Genomic DNA, 8191 nt, shown 5'->3' on the forward strand with positions numbered 1-8191 from the left:
GAGTCAAACTACAAGTCCAAAGGTCTTACATCACCTCCACTTGGGCCCATTGGCCTTGTACGACCTAGATTTAGTTTTAGGCTGCCTTGGGACGTCCTCCCACCTCCTTGGCCGCCACCCCTTGCTCCTATATAAGTAGATCCATCTAGTAGCTTTTCCTTGGGATTTGTTTAGTTAAAAGTTAGCCAGTGCAACTTCGTGTACTTCGTTTGTGTCCAACGACCAGACCAAGACCGCTTACGGATCCCCACCATTATCAATACCTCATATATATTTGCAATATTCAGATTGCTTTATCGTATTCTTGCTCGTTCTTCGATTGCTTGCAGGAATAGACCTTCGTGGTCAGGCTGACCGTGCTTCCGGCATCGTCAGTAACCTCAGGAGATTGGTTTAGCGATTGCTAAGGCGCAACGTCGTGCACGTTTGTAGTCGGATCGTCAAAGTCGTCTCCACCAAATCGATAGTTATCATCTCATCGAAAGATCGGGACACACCCCGCCTCTATCACAAATTCAACAAAATCTCAACTCATCAACAAACCACAAAAAATATTGGGGCTATTCTTGGTGGGGAATTTTCGGATTTAGGACGAAAACAACAAAATCAAGCTAGCAAACACGGGGTAGGGACTCCAAAAACGTGATCAACGTGGCTCATGATACCAAGATGATGTAGGGCGGAGCCCTATGTGGACGATCTTTCACGTTTGGAGTGGATCCTATGGGGAACACGACGAACGAGCGGAAGAACACAAGGAAAAACACGGGGAGGAACGAGAGAAACTCAACCGACAAGTAATTGATCACACAAGGGATAGATCACGGAACACATAAGGTAGCACAAGATTCAAAAATCGACAAAGGGAGGATACAAAGGGAACCGTTCTTCTCCGTGAGGAGGTCTTGATTGTCTTCCCTTGAAGGGGTCTTGAATCCGCTTGGGGGTCTTCTCCGAAGAGGTCGTGAGCTCCGAGGAGAAGTAACCAAGTGGATGAGCAAGGCTCTCACACAAAATATGAGCTAAACCAATGCTAAACCTAGCTAGGAAGTGGGAGAGACCTATTTATAGTCGTAGTGCAAATCGGAGTCAAAGTGAAGGGATACAAGGGCTCCTGCCCGAGGGTGCGGTCACTCAGGTGTCGGACGTCCGGAAGACGTCGGACGTCCGGGGCTTCGGGACGGTCCGGACGTCCGGGGCTGTCGGACTTCCGTAATTTCGGCTCGGGTGCTGGTCGCCCGGTCGTCCGGTGGCTTCGGTCTTCCGTTAATTTCCTCTCGGGTGCCCAGCTATCGGACGTCCGGAGGGCGTCGGTCGTCCGTGGCCCTGGGAGTCGTCGGACGTCCGGGCAGGGCCGATCGTCCGTGGCCTATAGCTCTATCCTGCCTTCCTTCCCTTGCTGTAGCACCTCCGAGGGCTCGGACGTCCGTGATCGGCTGGTCATCCGGTACGTGTAGCTTCACAAACAGCTCTTCTTCTTGATGTCCATGTTTGGCGTCCTTGCCACCTTGGCCATTGGGTGTAGCTGTCCCGTGGCTCTCCTCCAAGTACCTGATCACACACAGAGTGTCCATATGAGGTAGTAGCCAAGTCTCGTGAGTAGAGAGAGGAAGTTCGGAGAGGAGCGAGTTCACCTTATCTTCGATAGCCTTTGCTCTAGCTCTTGTCATGGGTCCAAGTGGTGTTGAGGGAGATGTAGGTACGTCCATGGGGATGAGCGAGGGATGCTCCGCATCACATGCTCTAGATGTGATTTAGATGAAGATGAAATGCATCTTTTCTTTCTTTGCAACTTTGCTAGAGCCCCTTGGTTCGGGCACCCCTAGTATTTTAGATATGATATTCTTGCTCTCAATCATAATTTTGTTCTTGATATTATTCAGGTTCTAATTAACATGAACCATCCGCAAGCATCTATTCCTAATATATTTACCTTCTTGTGGTGTTTGTGGAAAGCAAGAAACGATGTTCTTTTTTGTAGGAAAGAATCACATCCCCATCAGGTTCACCAAGCTGCTCTAGCCATCGCCTCTGTCCGAGATATGCAAGACCCCCAAGAACACCTAAATAGGGAGCTGCCTTCTTCGAAGGAGAAGCAATCTACAACTATACTCTCTCAAGGGCAAGAACAAGTATAGCAAGGCTCCACCCTCAAATCTGACTTGCCTATTTTAGGTACCAAAATATATTCAGATGCTTCTTGGCATAAGAAGAATGTGCCTGGGTATGGTGGTAATCCGGCTACTGGTATTGGTGTTCACATCCTCTTCCCCAAAGAGGATTCTGATTCAAGAATAATGATTCAAGCCTCTACTCATGATGTTTGTTCACCTCTTGTTGCTGAAGTTTATGCACTTCTATTTGCTGCTAAAATCTCTTGCAGGCTTCAACTTCAGCAAGGTTCTTTTCTCACTGACAATCTTTCATTAGCAAAGATTGTTGCTTCAAGAGATATCAATAACACCAACATCAGCTGGAGGTGCAGACAACCAATTAGCGAGTTCTTTCAAATCTCCCATTCTCTTAATGTTGTTTATCACATCTCTAGCAATACCAATGGAATTGCTCACAATTGTGCTCATCAGGTTCTCAACTCGAGAGTAGAACCTGTCTTTAGTTGTTCACGTTCTTCTCATGCCAATGTACCTTGCCCTTTTCTGCAGTCCCTTCTCAATTTTCAGGTTTAGGGCTATGTAATTCATGTTGTACATTGTCTATGAGTTGAATGAAATTGTGGCGCTTGATGGCGCCTTCCTTGTGTTAAAAAAAACTACACACATGCGAGCACAGGCGCTTGGCCTTGGACGTGGCCATGCCAATCAGCATGCAATGGCGACAGAGAGCAGCATCAGTAGAGAGCAGTAGTAAGCAGCACCGAGCAGCTATGGCAGCAAGCAGTAGCGAGCAAGACCAGCAGAGCACCAGCGGCAGCAGCGGCGCAGTTGATCAGCAGCAAGAGGAGGGCATCAGCAGTGGCAAGGCAGCAGCAGTACGGACGCACCGGGTGCAGGAGAGTGTGGCGGGGTGAGCAGCAGCCGGCAGTGCGCTGGCGGCGTGTGGGCAAGGCGGCCGTGAGTGTGCGCGGGGCAGCCAAGGGTGCGGGAGCCGAGCTCCGAACGCGGCAACGGTGAGTGCGGGATGGCAACGACGAGCATGGGTGGATGCGCATGAGCACGTACAGGACTGCGGGGCATGTGCATGCACGAGCGGGCGCGTCGCGAAAGAGGCAGGCGCGGGCAGCCGACACAAGCGAGCGCACGCAAAGGGAGGTCCAGCCATGGCGGACGGTGGTGTGGCAACACATGGGGATGGCGCTACAGAAGGAACTCAAGCATGGGGAGGAGGGGAATCGAGGGAGGAGCTCACAGTGAGCACGAAGGCGAGGTCGGGGAGGCCGGAGGTGGACCGGAGTGGCGGCAATCAACGCGGGACGCCGGAGATGTACGCGACACAGATGGCCTCGATGGCGAGCGCACAGGCTGCATCGTCTCGAATTGGTGCTCAGGACAGATGAAGCCGGCCGCGGTGGATCTCCTGGGCGTGTCCCCGCATGCCGGAGACGTCGGTGGTCACGACAACTGCGATGAGGTGGCGTTCACTGCACAGGCTCACGAGCTCCAATCCAAGCCCGAGAGGAGGGGAAGATGGGGGATCGAGGGGGGAATGGGCGTGCTCGATCTAGGGTTTTCGTTTGACATAGTTATAGGTCGAGGGGGAGGACGCGGAGGCCATCCACGGCCATGGTCGTCGTGGATGTGCGCCACGCACACCCTTAATTCCTGTAGCGGGAGGTAGGGGAAAGTTTTGGTGGGCTGGGCCGTGTGGCCACTTATGGCCCAGTGGCACCTTAGTTTAGGTCCGTTTCGACTTTCCCTTTTCTTTGTATTTTCAGAACCTATTTTGTATTAGGTTGGGCCATCAAATGATTTTTGTTATATATGAAACTTGGCACCTAATTCCATTGCAATATTGTGGTGTTGTACAAAATGTCTCAGAACATTTGGAATCGTTTAAACATTTCTAGAAATTGAAATGGTCGGCTAAATGGCTATTGGCTCACTAAAATATTGCTAGGGACTAAATACAAATACAATTTTAATTTAATTTCTTCATGAAAATTACTTGAGGATTATTTGCAACATCTTGAACATTTTTGCCTCACTGTTTGGAGAAATAAAAATTTGACTTGAAATTTAAATTTGATTTTGATTTTAAATTAGAATATGGACGGGATTTGAATCATCGCGAGATTATTAATAGTAATTGTGGTGACGTGGCAACATTAGTAGGACTTACTGTAACATTTTGGTGACGTCACAATCATTGTCTCTTGTCTTCATTAGTTGCAATCCTCATATCCGCTTGTAGTGAGTGCAACCATACTATGCATAATGATCTTGGAGACTTTGGCACTTTACTTGTGATGCATGCTTTTTTGATTGAGCTTATTGTATTTGGTTGTTCTTGCATCATGTGCCTCCATACTATGAAATGCTGCCTTGTACTTTCTTATGATAAGAATGGTGAAAACACTTGTTGGATACTTCACCACCCAAATGATAGGTTTTGTATTCACGCTAATCTCATTTGTTTTTCCGAGTGTTTTTCATGTTCTTTCATTTTGAAGGATTCACAAGGTGGTGCCATCATGCGACATATTGGTTATGTGAAGGCATGCATGATGCGCAACTCCAACATCCTTGAGAAACTCCTAAAGGTGAACTCCTTCCATTTGAGCCATCCTCAAATATGCACATTGGACGGGTCATTCTTTCATTGTTGTCTCCTTCTGGTCTACATGATACATGTATTGGATGGAGGAGCGAGATTGGCAATGGGCCCTTTGGACCTTCAAGTTGAGGAATGCTCAGACTTATTGGATGCACCTCCGGAACTCCACTCATGGCACGACATCGAGCATTAGTACATCAACACTCCTTTGACACATTGCACCAACACCTACATATTTGTTGATTGTGTGTTCAAATGTCTTATGCATGGATTGACTCACATTATGATTGCTTTGTTTCATCTTATATCCCATGTCATCCATGATATATGAGCTTGTGCATTTCCTTAGCAAATTTGTTGTGATCTTGCTTGATGGCATATTCATACATAATGATCACATTGCAACCATCAATTGCATGATTACATACACATATTGAGCATCCATTACCATGTTCATGCTTTTGATACACCGTCCCATTATGACATCATTTTGCACAATGGTTGCATTGATCATATTCACGACATATTTGTGTACACAATGAATGCTTTTGCTCCCACGAATGCTTTACATATCATTCTATATCATCTTGATAAGCTTCATGCGCTTTGTCACGAACAATCTTGCCGAACAGACTCATACTTACTTGATGGACACTTTGTGTGTGCTAACCATGGTATTTCCAAGTGTACTTTGTGTTTGCTCATTTTGCATGTGCCACATACCAGAGACACCTTGGAGTATTTGGATTGCGCAATGTCTTCATCTATGTCCAACTACAAGTCCGTCAACGACAACCATTTCCATGGTGATGAGGATCACGATCTGAGGTCGAATATTTCCCAAGGGGGGGGGGGGAGATGATGCAGAGCATCCTACGATCATCCCCATGTACACTACGACTAGATCTCGACCTCGAGCATGCGCCACTGGACAAAAGGTGAACTCGTTCCTTTCCATTCCCATTCTTCCGAGACATGGTTGCTACCTAATGCCAAGACACTACATGTTCTCAGGAATCAAGGACTCAAGGAGAAGGAACAGCCGGCGTCAAGACTTGTGCAGAGTTTTTGCCAGGCCCGGACCTTCCGGCCACAACCCGGAACCTCTGGCCTGCCCGGAACCTCCGGCCCTGCTACGCCGACGTCGTCCCGGACCGTGCCAACTCTCTAGATAGGCCGGACCATGCCCGGAACTTCTGGAGCCCGGACCTTCCATCCCTGCCCGAAACTTCCGGCCTGCCTGCGCGCAAAGTCTCTGGGCCGAGGCCCATGTACCTGTTTCGCTCCTCACTTACCCCTTCGTGGCCCTAGACTATATATACTCCTCCACCTCCACCATTTGAGGGTTAGCGTTGTGATAGCTCATTAGAGATAGGGCCTCGCTCATCCATCCGGATCTACTCCATCGCGAAGGACCGTCACCTCTTCGAAGAAGATCCACTTGGATTCAAGACCCCTAACGGGAAGACCTCAAGACCTCCTCACGGAGAAGAATCAGTTACCCTATGTATCGTCCCTTGTTGGATTTGGACCGTGTGATCTCTATGTGTACTCGATCTAGCATATGTGTGACCTAATCTCGTTGGTTTGAGTGTTTTCTCCCGTGTTTTCCCCGTGTTTCCCTTGTGTTTTCCACTTGTGTTCTTCGTGTTCATCGTGGGATCCGCTCCTTTCGTGAAAGATCGGCCGCATAGGATTCTACCCTACATCAGGGGGAGTTGCGTTTTACCTGGTGTGATCCAGGTTGTAGAGGCAGATGCACTACTAGCATAGTGGGTAGCGGATTTCCCGCCCATGCAGGACACGTACTGCGACTGTCTGGCATGTTTTGCCGTTCTGTAAGCCAATATGAACACCAAGTCTTCATGCATCGCGCAGTTAGGTTTTTTTGCCGTGTACATCATTCCCTTGTTGAGGCCTCAAAAAATTTGTCCTTTCATTGTCTCAAGATACTGTACTCCCTCCATTTCCCTTATACAAGGTCACTATGAAAAATACATTTTGCATCTATACAAGGCCACTAACTGTAATCGAGGCAAAAATTAATGATATTCTCATACTAGCAATGTGTTTAATAGTTCCATGCATGCAATCATAATGACACTGTGCTACTTCCTTCTCATTCCTTCTTTGCATGCATGTGGGTGTATTAATGATCCCGGTTAACGAAAAGAAAAGTTGGTTTGCAAAGCAGTCATTAAATTTTATCTTGCTACCTGTAATTTGAGTTTGTGCTTTTGTATAAGGAAATGAAGGGATTACTTGTATTGTTGTGTGCTGGGAGCAAACGAAGTTCACAAACCGAACTTCTTATGCGATCTTATCGCAAGGGTGCATTAATTATTCCCTTTCATCATCCATCTTTGAAAAAGAATTAAGTTAAGCATATATACTTGTAGAAGCTAGTAAAGTAGTAGGGTTTTCTCACTTCGACAATGACACGTACAAACGGTGGTTGGAGTGCGTACAGTTTTTGCTTGGGAGGGAACAAATGTAGGCCGGGACCTCAGTCGAGAGCTAACAAGACGCCAGAACAAGGAACATGGCTACGACCCCGCAAAAAAAGAAGAAGGAACATGGCTATGGTAGCTTACACGACCCGGCTTCTCCGTTTCTCCCGCCACTTGCACATCCACGAGACGAGCATATGGTCCCTAGGTAGCGGAGAATCGCAGCATTCATTCACTGATCCACGGTTGTAGCGTACGAAGCTACTCGTCGCGACCCGCCACCGTGAGGACGTTTATCGTGTGGGCCCAACCAACGAGGCATGCGTGGACTTTTCTTACTACGAGTACCACCGTAGTCCTAGTGTTTGACTCGCTGGTCCGTGCGCTCGCAGCTCCTCTCATCATATGGGCGCCAGGGGAGCGGCGTCGCCAGGCGTCGCCAGCCAGCACCCACAGCGGTCGTCGTCGTCGGTGAGACGTCCCGTCCGTATCTCGGCCGGTCCAGACTTTGGGAAGATTCTGCCAAAAAGGTGAGCGGGCGAGCGGCATGGGGGCGTCCGGACGTTATCTCCATGAGCCACACGGCTCCTCTCACATGAGACGAGAGGCTGACCAACATGATTGTGTGCTTAGTTTACATGCTAATCATGTTGCCAAAGCTCATTAGCTTAGCCAGCTAGCTAGAAATCTATCATTTCGAGCGAACGAAGGAAGCAATGAAACCTAACGTTAGGCCAGCGCATGACTGCGACGACACGTACACACACCACTTTCGCGTGTGAACATGTCTCTAGCATGAATTTATCTTACATTTTCCTAGAGGCAATAGTTCCTGGAGGCGGACGAAAAAAGCACAGAGAGGGTCTAAGGGGCTGTTTGAATTGTGACTACGTTTGCCATATATTGCCGCATTATCTTTGTCACAGTTGCCACAATTGCTTAAATTGTTAGCCACACTTTGGCTTGCCTAAGTGAATCTTGCCGTATTTTTTGTGTCTATAACATGTGGG

This window comes from Triticum dicoccoides, chromosome 5B, assembly GCF_002162155.2.
Source record: "Triticum dicoccoides isolate Atlit2015 ecotype Zavitan chromosome 5B, WEW_v2.0, whole genome shotgun sequence".
Classification (NCBI taxonomy): domain Eukaryota; kingdom Viridiplantae; phylum Streptophyta; class Magnoliopsida; order Poales; family Poaceae; genus Triticum; species Triticum dicoccoides.